Raw genomic sequence first — 13,033 nt, 5'->3', positions numbered from 1 at the left:
TAATTCATCCTCATCAATGCAATGAGGCACTCAGTCCTAGAGATCTTAAGCTCCAAGTTCCCACAGGAAGCCAGGAAAGTCAGTCCTGGAAGCAAAGTCTGCTTTACCCTAAGGGTGGCCTTAGAGGGAGGGGAAAGCGAAGGTCCCAGGTGTTTATGGTACCTCTAGGCATCACAACAGTCAGAGCTGTGCTAGAAAGGACCTTAGAAATTATCTTGTTTCCCACCCTCACTTTCCAGATAAGGAGAGTGAGGCTCAGACAGTTCAACTGACATGTCTAAGGAAAGAAGGCAGATGGAAGGGAAGGGAAAAGGAATAAACATTTATAAAGTATCTACTATGTGCCAGTCACTGTGCTAAGTTCTCTTCAAAAACATCTCATTTGGTCTTCACAACAAACATGAGAGGTAGGTTTATTATAATATACCATATATTATATTATTGTATAACATGTATTATATAATATTACACGCAATAGTTATTATAACCACCATCTTATGGATGAGAAAACTGAGTCAGACAGTGCTTAAGCGACTTGCCTAGGGTCACACAGCTAGTAAGTGTCTGACTTCAAATTTGAACTCAGGTCTTTCTGACCCTAGCCATAGTGTTCTGTATTCCATGGTGCCACCTAGCTGCCTGAGATCACGCAGCTACTAAGGGAAAGATCTATAATCTGAACCCTGTTCTTCTGGCTTCAGTTCAGGGTTCCTCTTCCAATCATCCCAATTCCCAGATTTACCCCTGGAAAAACATCAGGTGCCTGTGGTCTTAGCAAGACTGAGAACTCACTTACCTAGTTCACCAAAGGAACAAGCAGGAAGAAGGTGGAAGCAACTTGCAGGGTTAACTGTCTGGGCTGCTGGGCTTTTTATACTGGGCTTAATCGTCCATCGCAGGATGGTGACACACTTTCTGTGGGATGGCCTGATTCATTCTCAGCCAAACCCAGTGCCACCTCTCCCTCCACCCCCTGTCATCAGGGACATTAGCCAGGCTAACTGCTTCTCACCTACTCATCTGTGATTACAGTAGGAGCTTCCCAATTTGGCCCAGTATCAGCCCCCACCCATCATTGTGTTAGAACATTTTACATAATGTGGGCATCAAAAGTGTTCTGAAAGTGTGGAGCTATAGGATTGTAGGGTTGCAGGATTTAGACCTGGAACTGGGCCATGGCGATTTCAGAGTCCAATCTGCGATTATTCCAACTGAATAAATGACCCAAATACGTGAAAAACATTCATTAGCTCTTACCATGGTGCCAAGCACTGTGCTTGTTACACAAATAGAGCAGGAAAACAGCACCTGCCCTAAGTCAACTTCTATTCAAACAAGAGGGAAAAATATGTAAAGGGGGCTGTGGCTAGGGAAGGGTGTTAGGATCTGGGGAGACAAAGGGGTGCCAAGTGGAGCCATAGGAGAATTTACTGACATAGAGAAAATTGGGTGCAGAGGGTATGGTTTGCAGAGAGGAAGAGAAAGCACATAATAAATGATGGATATCAACAAGAATCCTGGGATGGTTGTTTGAATGGGATATAAAACATGGTTTGGCCTCATCTGGGGCAGGTTAGATATAGCCAGTATCCTTTTTTCTAGGCTGGTAGTAAAAATTTTTTTAAGTTAATAGTCATTAGTCACATTGGTCGATAGTTTCCTGAATTATGATGCCTAATCCTGCCCATGTCCTTACTATGTTCACTCCCTGTCCAAGTTATTTTGTCTTTGGTTCTGTGCTCCTCCTATCATTTTGGTATCTGGCTGCCCTCAGGGCTCTATATATAGCCTTTCCAGGATGAAATGAAGTCTTGAGAAGTACAACCCTTGTTTGAGAGAAAGCAGTCTCTCATGACACCCATTACCATCATATGAAATTCATTATAAGACATCTCTTCCTCATGACAGATACGTCATCCTTCCCTCCATCCCCAACTCTCTGAGATGGTAGTGTTTTCTTCCCCTTCTTCGATGAGTCAGATTTCTAACCCTTCCATCCCTTTCCTCCACTGATTCTATCTTACTCTCCCAAGTTTCCTCTGTTGTTGAGAAACCAAAAAAATTACTATCCCTTCTCTACTCACCATAGGACCGGGTGAGGATATATCCCCAGAACCCTTTTTCTTGTTTTCCATCTTCCCATGTATATGACTTCCCTTTATGTAATCCTTTCCATAAAAGATATTAACTCATTTATAAGGTATGAATATTCATTTAATTCTCTCTTTTCCCCTTTTCCTGATTATTTAAGGCCCTCTTTAAAGTTTTAGCCTCCTTTTGACTCTTAGTGATAATTTTTTAAAAAATTATGCAGTTCAAGTTTTTTCAAAACAACAAAACAATAGCCTATAAATGAGAGATTTTATTTCACTGATTAACTTTTTTAAAATAATTGCCCCATTTACTGTTCTTACAATTTTCTTTTTTTAGGGAAAACATTCAAGTTAATGGTTTTACTCACCTGTATTTGCCAACTAAGGTGAGATTTCCATATACATTCTAGAAAATGTAACATATGATTAATTAGACCTCTATTTCATTCCAATCAGCAGTTTTTTTATTCCAATCAATATTAATCTGTTTGACAAGATTCCATAAGGATAATGATTTTAAGTTCTCTATATTAGGCCCCAGAGCTGTGAACTGTAGATTGTAAGTTCAGTTGCTTAATCATAGGAAGCTGACTATAAGACTTCCACCCTTGTTTTTGCCTTGTTGTAGTGACCTAGCCCACAGCGGCAGAGGTGACTCAATGACATGGAAAGTCTCCCCCCCCCCAGCTGTTTTTGTTGCCCCTCTGTCCCTCATCATCCCTCTATTGCCCAACATGGGGAGATGGCCATGCACATTTGGCCAATAAGTGACCCTGTTAGCTGGCCTGTGGCTTGCCTTTCTACCAGCCCATTGGCCCAGCTAGATGTTTTGACATCTGTTTATCATCCCAGACCATGAGTGTGCTAGTCGGCTAGGCAGGACCACCTGAAAGGTCAAGATAGGTCTGTCAAGGTCTGATCATTGGTTCATTTGTCAACCAATAGAATTCTGTATTTTATATAGAACCCTCCTGGAGGGTCAAGGGCAAGGTCTATCAGCCAATCAGTTTCTTTTTTATTTTTTTCATTTCCATAACATATTACAATAAAAAAGATGATTGTACATGAAGCTGCAAATCTACTATTCACAACTTGCTATTCCTTTAAAATGTACAACAAAATTATCATGTAATTTTGTCAACCAATGAGACTTTGTATTTTCAGTTTGCTTCATCTGTCTGGGTATCATGCACTAAAAATCTAAGGCCCTAGAGGATGGGGGCATCTCAGATTATAGGAAAGATCTGAAGTTCACTTCAATGGAGGGGGCTATGGACCCTTTAATAAAGTTCTATTGGTTTGGAGCTCTGCCTCAGTTTCTTTTATTGTAGGTTGGACAATTTTGGACCCCAAATTATGGCAAACCCAAATGGGATGGCAATGTATGGACCCCTACATCTTCAGGTTGGCCCCTGCAAGGGTCTCAAAAAGGAAGAGTATACCTGGATGAATTTTCACTAATGGCTCCCTCATAGACACTGGCACTGGGAGGTTGGACTCATCATCCACACCCAAATTCTCTGAGCCTGAGGTAAATCTCTTCAAGATGGGTAAGTCTGCCTTAGTTTACTCCCTAAAATTCCTTCTCTTAAAGGAAATCCTCAGTTGGGCTAAGAGGGACTATTTGGATTTATAAGCTCCAGAGAATTTAAATGAATTCTATTTTTATAAAAGTTATATGGTCCATATTTTAAACTTTTTTTTCAATTTTATTACTTATTTTTAGTTTTCAACATTCACTTCCACAAGATTTTAAGTGCCAAATTTTCTCCCTGTCTTGTCCCTCCCCCTACCCCAAGGTGGCATGCATTCTGAATATCCCTTCCCCTAATCTGCCCTCCTTTCTATCTCCCTCCTCCTTCCTTTATTCCCTTCCCCTTCTATTTTCCTATAGGGCAGGATAGATTTCTATACCCCATTGCCTGTACATCTTATTTCCCAGCAGCATGTGAAAACAATTTTTAACATTTGTTTTTAAAACTTTGTGTTCCAAATTTTCTCCCTTCCTACCTCCCCACACACCCTCATTGAGAAGGCAAGCAACTGGATACAGATTATACATGCATAGTCATGCAAAACACTTCCATAGTAGTCATGTTGTGAAAAACTAACTATATTTGCCTTCATCCTATCCTGCCCCCTGTTTATTCTATTCTCTCTTTTGACCCTGTCCCTCCTTAGAAGTGTTTGCTTCTGATTCCCCCCTTTCCCAGTCTGCCCTCCTCTCTATCATCCCCCTGCTCTCTTGTCCCCTTCTCCCCCTATTTTCCTGTAGGGTAAGACAGATTCCCACACCCACTTGAGTGTGCATGTTATTCCCTCCTTAAGCCAAATCCGATGAGAATAAGATTCACTCATTCCCTCTCACTTTCCCTCACTTCCCCTCCATTGTAAAAGCCTTTTTTGTTTGTTTTATGTGAGATTATTTACCCATTCTACCTCTTCCTTTCTCCTTCTCCCAGTGTAATCCTCTCTTATCCCTTAATTTTATTCTCTAGATATCACACCTCCATCTTCAACTCACCCTGTGCCATCTATCTATCTATCTATCTATCTATCTATCTATCTATCTATCTATCTATCCATCCATATAATTTTTTCCCCTCCAACTACCCTAATACTGACAAAGGTCTCATGAGTTAAAAACATCATCTTTCCACGCAGGAATAGAAACAATTCAAGCATAATAAGCCCCTTATGATTTCTCTTTCCTATTTACCTCTTCATGCTTCTCTTGAGTCTTGTATTTGAAAGTCAAATTTTCTATTCAGCTCTGATCTTTTCATCAAGAATTCTTGAAAAGTCCTTTATTTCACTGAATGTCCATTCCCCCACCCCCACCCCACAAAGGATTATACTCAGTTTTGCTGGGTAGGTGATTCTTGGTTGTAATCCTATCTCCTTTGACTTCTGGAATATTATATTTCAAGCCCTCTGGTCCCTTCATGTAGAAGCTGCTAAACATTGTGTTATTCTGATTGTGTTTCCACAATACTTGAATTGTTTCTTTCTGGCTGCTTGCTATATTTTTTCCTTGACCGGGAACTCTGGATTTTATCTACAATATTCCTAGGAGTTTTCCTTTGGAGATCTCTTTCAAAAGGTGACTGGTGGATTCTTTCAATTTCTATTTTGCCCTCTGGTTCTAAAATATCAGGGAAGTTTCCCCCCCCCCAATAAATCAAAATCATTTATTCAGGAACTAATGCATAAAGAGGAAAAGGAGCTTGATTACTTATATTAACCAGGGATGGGTACCCAACCTTTGATCTCACTGATAGAAAGGGAGCTCCCCACCCTCCACCACCAGCACAAGTCAGCACCTTCTGTGCAGTCAGGGTCTTATGGAGTTACCTGAGGAGCTGAGAAATTAAGAGACTTTGTTCAGAGTCATATAGCTAGTATGTCAGAGGCAGGATTTGAACCCATGGCTTTGTTTTATAAATTGCAAAGCATAATATGAACATGAACCTGAACATGTTTCTCCTCAGTGCTTGCTTTTTAAAAATTTTTCATTAATTTATTTTGATCTATCAATAATTACTTCCATATGCTTTTGAGTTAAAAATCCCCCCCCCCCCACAAGCCTTCCCAAGATGGCGCACAATCTGATATAGGCTACACATATACATTCCTATTAAACATATTTTCACATTAGTGATGTTGTAAGTAAAAATTACCATAGTTCTTTCTTTGGATGTGGATAGCATTTTCCATCATGAGGCCTTTGGAGATGTCTTAGATCCTTGTATTGCTGGGAAGGGTTAAGTTTATCAATATTAGTCATCATACAATGTGGCTATTATTGTGTACAGTGTTCTCTTGGTTCTGCTCACTTCACTCAGCATCAGACCATAAAAGTCTTTCCAGTTTTTTCTGAAGTCAGCCTGTTCATAATTTCTTATAGCACAAGAGTATTCCATTACATTCATATATGACAACTTTCTCAGCCATTCCCCAATTGATGAGCATCCTCTCAATTTCCAATTCTTTGCCACCACAAAAAGAGCTGCTATGAATATTTTTGTACATGTGGGTCCTTTTCCTATTTGTGTTATCTCTTTGGGATATAGCCCTAGAAATGCTATTGCTCGGTCAAAGGGTATGCACATTTTTATAGCAGGGTAGTTTTCCTTGATAATTTCTTGCAAGATAATATGTAGGCTCTTTTTCTGATCATGGCTTTCAGAGAATCCAATAATTTTAAAATGATCTCTCCTGGATCTATTTTCCAGGTCAGCTGTTTTTCCAATGAGATATTTCACATTGTTTTCTATTTTTTCATTCTTTTGGTTTTGTTTTACAAAGTCTTGATTTCTCATAAAGCCACTAGCTTCCATTTGCTCCATTCTAATTTTTGAGGTAGTAATTTCTTCAGTAATCTTTTGGACTTCCTTTTCCATTTGGCCAATTCTGCTTTTTAAGTCATTCTTCTACTCTTTGGCTTTTTGGACCTCTTTTACCATTTGGGTTAGGCTATTTTTTTTTTGAGGACTAGGCAATGGGGTTAAGTGACTTGCCCAAGGTCACACAGCTAGTAAGTGTTAAGTGTCTGAGGCAGGATTGGAACTCAGATCCTCCTGACTCTGGGCTGGTGCTCTATCCACTGTGCCACCTAGCTGACTCAGTTAGGCTATTTTCTAAGGTGTTATTTTCTTCAATATTTTTTGGGTCTCCTTTAGCAAGCTGTTGACTAGTTTTTCACGACTTTCTTACATCACTCTCATTTCTCTACCCAGTTTTTCCTCTACTTCTCTTGCTTGCTTCTCAAAATCCTTTTTGAGCTCTTCCATGGCCTGAGACCAATTCATATTTTTCTTGGAGGCTTTGGATGTAGGAGCTTTGACTTTGTTATCTTCTTCTGATTGTATATTCTGATCTTCTTTTTCACCAAAGTAAGATAATACAGTCTGACTTTTTTGCAGTTTCCTCATGATCTCATCCAATTATTTGAGTTTAAAGCTCCTTGTTAAGGTAGGGGTCTGCTTCCGGTGTGGAGAATGTACTGTCCCAAGCTTTGAGGGTTTTGTGCAGCTGTTTTAGAGATACTTCTAGGGACCTGTAAGTTTTCAGTTCTTCCAAGGTGGTATGATAAGGGGCAAGGTGTTTACTCCTTTCCTGTCCTCGGCTCTGGTCTATGAGTGACCAAAAACACTGTTTTCTGCCTTGGAACTGTGAGAAGGATTTCCTCTTTAAAGCCACTACAAGTTCCACCACGCCAGTGCTCCTTCTCACCTCAGGACTGCCAACCAGAACTGTGACCCAGATCCAAGCATGGGAAAGCAAGAGAATCCTGCTTCAGTACCGGCAAAGAGATCCCTGCAATCCCCCTCTAATTAGCTACTCAATTCCCCCTCAATCTGTGGGCTGGAAGCTCCAGAAGTAGCCACCACCCCAGGGCCATAATTTAAAGTTTTTAAACATAGGCTACTGTTTTTTCCCCCTCCATTTTTCTTACTTTCATTTTGTTAAAAAGGCAAGACTAGGGAGATTCAGCAGTGAAAAAGTTAGTTTCTCTTCTTTAGCCAGAAGCTAGAAGAATTTCTTTTTGGCAAAATCAAAATTGGTTTTTGCCTTTTTTTTAAAAAAAATATAAATGTATTTTTTTTTATTTTTCAATGTTTACTTCCACAAGATTTTGAGTTCCAAATTTTCACCCCATCTCACCCCTCCCCTCACCCCAAGATGGCATGCATTCTGAATATCCCTTCCCCTAGACTGTCCTCTCTTCTGTATTTCCCCTCTTGTCTTATCCCCTTCCCCTTCTATTTTCCTGTAGGGCAGGATAGACTTCTGTACCCCATTTCCTGTATTTCTTATTTCCCAGTAGCATGTGAAAACCTTTTTTTAAAAAAACATATGTTTTTAAAACCTTAGGTTTCAAATTTTCTCCCTTCCTCTCTCTCTACCCACCCTCATTGAAAAGGCAAGCAACTCAATATAGGTTATACATGTACAGTTATGCAAAACATTTCCATAGTAGACACGTTGTGATAAACTAACTCTACTTCCCTTAATCCTATCCTGCCCTCCCATTTATTCTATTCTTTCTTTTGACCCTGTCCGTCCTCAGAAGTATTTACTTCTGATTACCCCCTTTCCCAGTCTGCCCTCCTCTCTATCATCCCCCTGCTCTCTTATCCCCTTCTCCCCCTATTTTCCTGTAGGGTAAGACAGATTTCCATACCCAATTGAATGTATATGGTTTATTATTCCCTCCTTAAGCCAAATCCTATGAGAATAAGATTCACTCATTCCCTTTCACCTTTCCTCATTTCCCCTCCACTGTAAGAGACTTTTCTGAGTTTTTTTTTTGTGAGATAATTTACCCCATTCTACCTCTTCCTTTCTTCTTCTCCGAGTATAATCCTCTCTCATCCCTTAATTTTATTCTCCAGATATGACCCCTTAATCTTCAACTTGCCCTGTGCCATCTCATCATCATATCTATCTATCTCTATCTATCTATCTATCTATCTATCTATCTATCTATCTATCTATCTATCTATAACATATAATTTTCCTCAACTACCCTAATACTGACAAAGGTCTCATGAGTTATAAATATCATCTTTCCATGCAGGAATGTAAACAGTTCAATCTTAATAAGTCTCTTATGATTTCTCTTTCCTGTTTACCTCTTCATGTTCCACTTGAGTCTGTATTTGAAAGTCAAATTTTCTATTCAGCTCTGGTCTTTTCATCAAGAATGCTTGAAAGTCCTCTATTTCACTGAATGACCAATTTTTCCCCTGAAGGATTATACTCAGTTTTGCTGGGTAGGTGATTCTTGGTTGTAATCCTATCTCCTTTGCCCTCTGGAATATTATATTCCATGCCCTGGTCCTTTAATGTAGAAGCTGCTAAATCTTGTGTTATCCTGATTGTGTTTCCACAGTACTTGAATTGTTTCTTCTGGCAGCTTGTAATATTTTCTCCTTGACCTGGGAACTCTGGAATTTGGCTACAATATTCCTAGGAGTTTTCCTTTGGGGATCTCTTTCAGGAGGAGATCTGTGGATTCTTTCAATTTCTATTTTGCCCTCTGGTTCTAATATCAGGGCAGTTTTCCTTGATAATTTCTTGAAAGATGATGTCTAGGCTCTTTTTTGATCATGGCTTTCAGATAGTCCAATAATTTTTAAATTCTCTCTCCTGGATCTATTTTCCAGGTCAGTTGTTTTTCCAATGAGATATTTCACATTGTTTTCTAATTTTTCATTCTTTTGGATTTGTTTTACAGTGTCTTGATTTCTCATAAAGTCACTAGCTTCCAATTGCTCTTTCTAATTTTTAAGGAAGTATTTTCTTCAGTAAGCTTTTGGATTTCCTTTTCCATTTGGCCAATTTTTCTTTTTAGGGCATTTTTCTCCTCATTGGCTTTTTGGACCTCTTTTGCCGTTTGGGTTAGGCTATTTTTTAAGGTGTTATTTTCTTCAGTATTTTTTTGGGTCTCTAGTAGCAAGCTGTTGACTTGTTTTTCATGATTTTCTTGCATCACTCTCATTTCTCTTCCCAGTTTTTCCTCTACTTCCTTACTTGCTTCTCAAAATCCCTTTTGAGCTCTTCCAAGGCCTGGGATTGATTCATATTTTTCTTGGAGGCTTTGGATGTAGGAGCTTTGACTCTGTTGTCTTCTTCTGGTTGTATATTCTGATCTTCTTTTTCACCAAAGTAAGATAATATAGTCTGACTCTTTTTGTGCTGCTTGCTCATGATCCCAGCCAATTACTTGAGTTTTAAACTCTTTGTTAAGGTAAGAGTCTGCTTCCAATGTGGAGAATGTACTGTCCCAAGCTTCGGGGGTGTATACAGCTGTTTTCAGAGATACTTGTAGGGATCTGTAAATTTTCAGTTCTTCCAAGGTGGTATGATAAAGGATGGGGTGTTTACTCCTTTCCTGACCTGTGACCACCAGTACTTCTTTCTGTCCTGTAACTGTGAGGAGGGTTTTCTCTCCACAGCCACTACAACTCTACCAAGCCAATGCTCCTCCTCACCCCAGGACCACCACACAGAACTGTGACCCAGATCCAAACATGGGGAGAGCAAGAGATTCCTGCCTTAGCACTGGCAAAGAGATTCCTGCAATCTCTCTCTGATCAGCCACTGGATTCCCCCTCAGTCTATGGGCTGGAAGCTCAGGAGGCAGCTGACCCTCCAGGGCCACATTCTCAGGGAATGGAGCTGAGACCCTGCGTTCCTCTCTTGGCACCGAAGAAACAGACTTTCCCTACTGACCTTCTAAGTTGTCTTTGGTGTATGTGGGTTGAGAGGTCTGGAAACAACAGCTGCCTGTGATTCAGTCCTCTAAGGCCTGCTTCAGGTTTGCTGTGGCCTGTGTTCCCATGCTGCACTGTGCTCCACTACCAGCCGGGCACAATGTACTTTTCTGATCAATAATTCTGGTTATCTTGGGCTGGAAATTTGTTTCACTCTGTCTTTTTGTGGGTTCTGCTGCTTTAGAATTTGTTTAGAGCAATTTTTTATGAATATTTGGAAGGATTTGGGGGAGAACTCAAGCAAGTCACTGCTTTCACTCCACCATCTTGGCTCCACCCCCCAGACAAACTGGTTTTTGTCTTTTAAAGAATAGTTTCCAACAAGGAATAATTAAATCAGTTTTGTCATTAGGAGAACAATCTCTCAAACCAATTGTACTGAGAATTTGAACAGTGGCTCACAACAAAATGAGGAACCCATCTCGAGAACCCTACCACATATCCTTGGATGAATAGGGCTTGGGGAAGTTATTCCCCACTGGAGTGCTCCAACATCACCTTGAGGGAGAAATGATTAGGTCTGACCTGCCATTCTTAGGGGAGAGATTCTCTCCCTTAGTGGTAAACTGTCAAGGCATATGACCACCTTGGGAACAATATTCTGACCTGAGAAGAAGGCTCATTTTAGTTTTATAGATATGAGGAAAGGAGAGGGCTCCCTTTTGGTTATTGAGTAAGGTTATTTTTAGAAAAGAACAAATCACTTTATTCTTAGGATTAAGTCTGTTATTGACAATCAAAGATAAATCATTTAGGAAATTTAAAAGGAAAACTGGAATAAATTTTGTTGAAAATTTGGTGTCGATGCAAATTATAAAATTCGTTCCTGAGTCTTTCAGTATAGAGGTTCCAGAGACCAATCACTTGATTTTAATGTTTCTGCTCACTTATAAAAAGGCCTTTGGGCCCTAGTTGACTGGTGTTAGGACCCTAGAGGTTAAGCCCTGAAATTAGGAATGGAAAGAATTAGAGAATATGTCAAAACAGATTTCTGAATATTTGAGTATTAGCTATAGGAAAGGACCCATATTATTATATTATATTGGGAACTTTCACATTAATGGAGAAGAAAAATGACCTTTTAGAGAAGACCTTTTTAGAGAGACCTCCACATTAGTGGGGAAGTTCCTGGTTGAGAATGCCCATAGGAGAAATGGGGTCAGGCATAAATGCATCCTACAGAATCCTCACTGGGCCATGTCCTACTTATTTGGTAGCTGATGGGCCAGGGAATTTCAAATTTTGGGGATGGGGTAGACTCCCTGTCCATCAGGGGTGACAAGTTGTGTAAGATCTGGTTTGATGGCACTTTTGGCAAGCTATCTCCTAAAACTAGTTTAGAACAAATGCTGAACTTAACCCCCTTTCTTCACAATAAGTGAAAAATTTCAGTTTTACTTAGTCTCAGTTTTTCTTCCTGTGAATATGCTTTTTCAAAAAGTCTAAAGGAATGGAGCTTTTCTTTAAATGGAAACTAGAGAGGAAGGTTTTGCTAAAGCACACCTAATTCTGTGTGGATTTTAAAATCAGATTTTTTTTTGGTTAAAAATTTCAGAGAAAACAAAATCCTAAAAGAAGAGGGTAAGTACTAGAGAAAAAATTGTAACACTACAAAGGAGGTCACCTTGGCAGCTGTGATTTCTCCTTTCTTTTTGTGTTAGAGAAACTAGGAATATAAGTAGCAGACATGTCTGTTGCTCCTCAAGGGACCCATTTGTGCAAGTATATGTTTTGTCTCTGCTATGCTATTTGTGCTCTGTGCTAACCCATAGCCAACAGGTGTTTTGCCTGTGCCTTTTCTTTTGGTGTGATCAACCAAAAGAAGCAGGATGTAAAAAGTAAACTTCCAAAAACAAAGTCTTAAGAGAAGAGAAATCTCTTTTTTTTTTCTCTGTTTCCAACACTGGCCATCTTGGAGATTGCTGAGATGAAAGACAGACACAGTAATTAATTAGAAACTAATATACAAAGACTAATTGGAAACCAAATTTGTGAAAAAAGAATAATTAATTTCTAAAATTTAATTTGGATGTTTTAGGAAGTATTTTGATGAACCTTTGCAGTGCCAGCAAATTATGTAAAATCTGGTTAGAATAAAACTTGTCAGATCAGTTACTCTATAAACGGACCTTTAAAATGATTAGGGATTGATTTAAAGCCATAGTTTGAATTTTAAGAACTGTTTTTATTAATTATGAGATATGTTCAGAGAGATTCAATGAAATAGGGATCCAGGGAAGTATTAAAAATAAGAAAAGCTTAAATGATAGTACAGGAGAAATTAGAATAAAACTCTTGTGAGATTAATTAATTCCACAACTCAGAACTGAGAAACACATTTGCTTAGCCTGAAGAAGTTTCAGTTAGCCAATCTTAAGTCTGAAGTTTTGAGGTATCAATCTGTGAAACTGATTTTAATTTTAGTGTATAATACAGGTATACTTAACAACTGTACTTAACATTGGGACAAGTTTATTGCAGGAAGGAATTTTTATTATTAGAAGGCAGAACAAGGAAATTTTAGACCATCTTCAGAAAGATGCAAAGTGGGTAGAACTGGAATTCATTTACCTTTCTGTTGTTTACTGCTTTTAAACAACCAACCTGAGGCCACCAAGCATGTCCTGATTGGGACTGTCAGATTGAAGGTGAATCCCA

This window comes from Phascolarctos cinereus, unplaced genomic scaffold (genome assembly GCF_003287225.1).
Source record: "Phascolarctos cinereus isolate Bilbo 61053 unplaced genomic scaffold, phaCin_HiC Scaffold_5;HRSCAF=322, whole genome shotgun sequence".
Taxonomy (NCBI): Eukaryota; Metazoa; Chordata; class Mammalia; order Diprotodontia; family Phascolarctidae; genus Phascolarctos; species Phascolarctos cinereus.
This window is presented reverse-complemented; position numbering follows the sequence as displayed.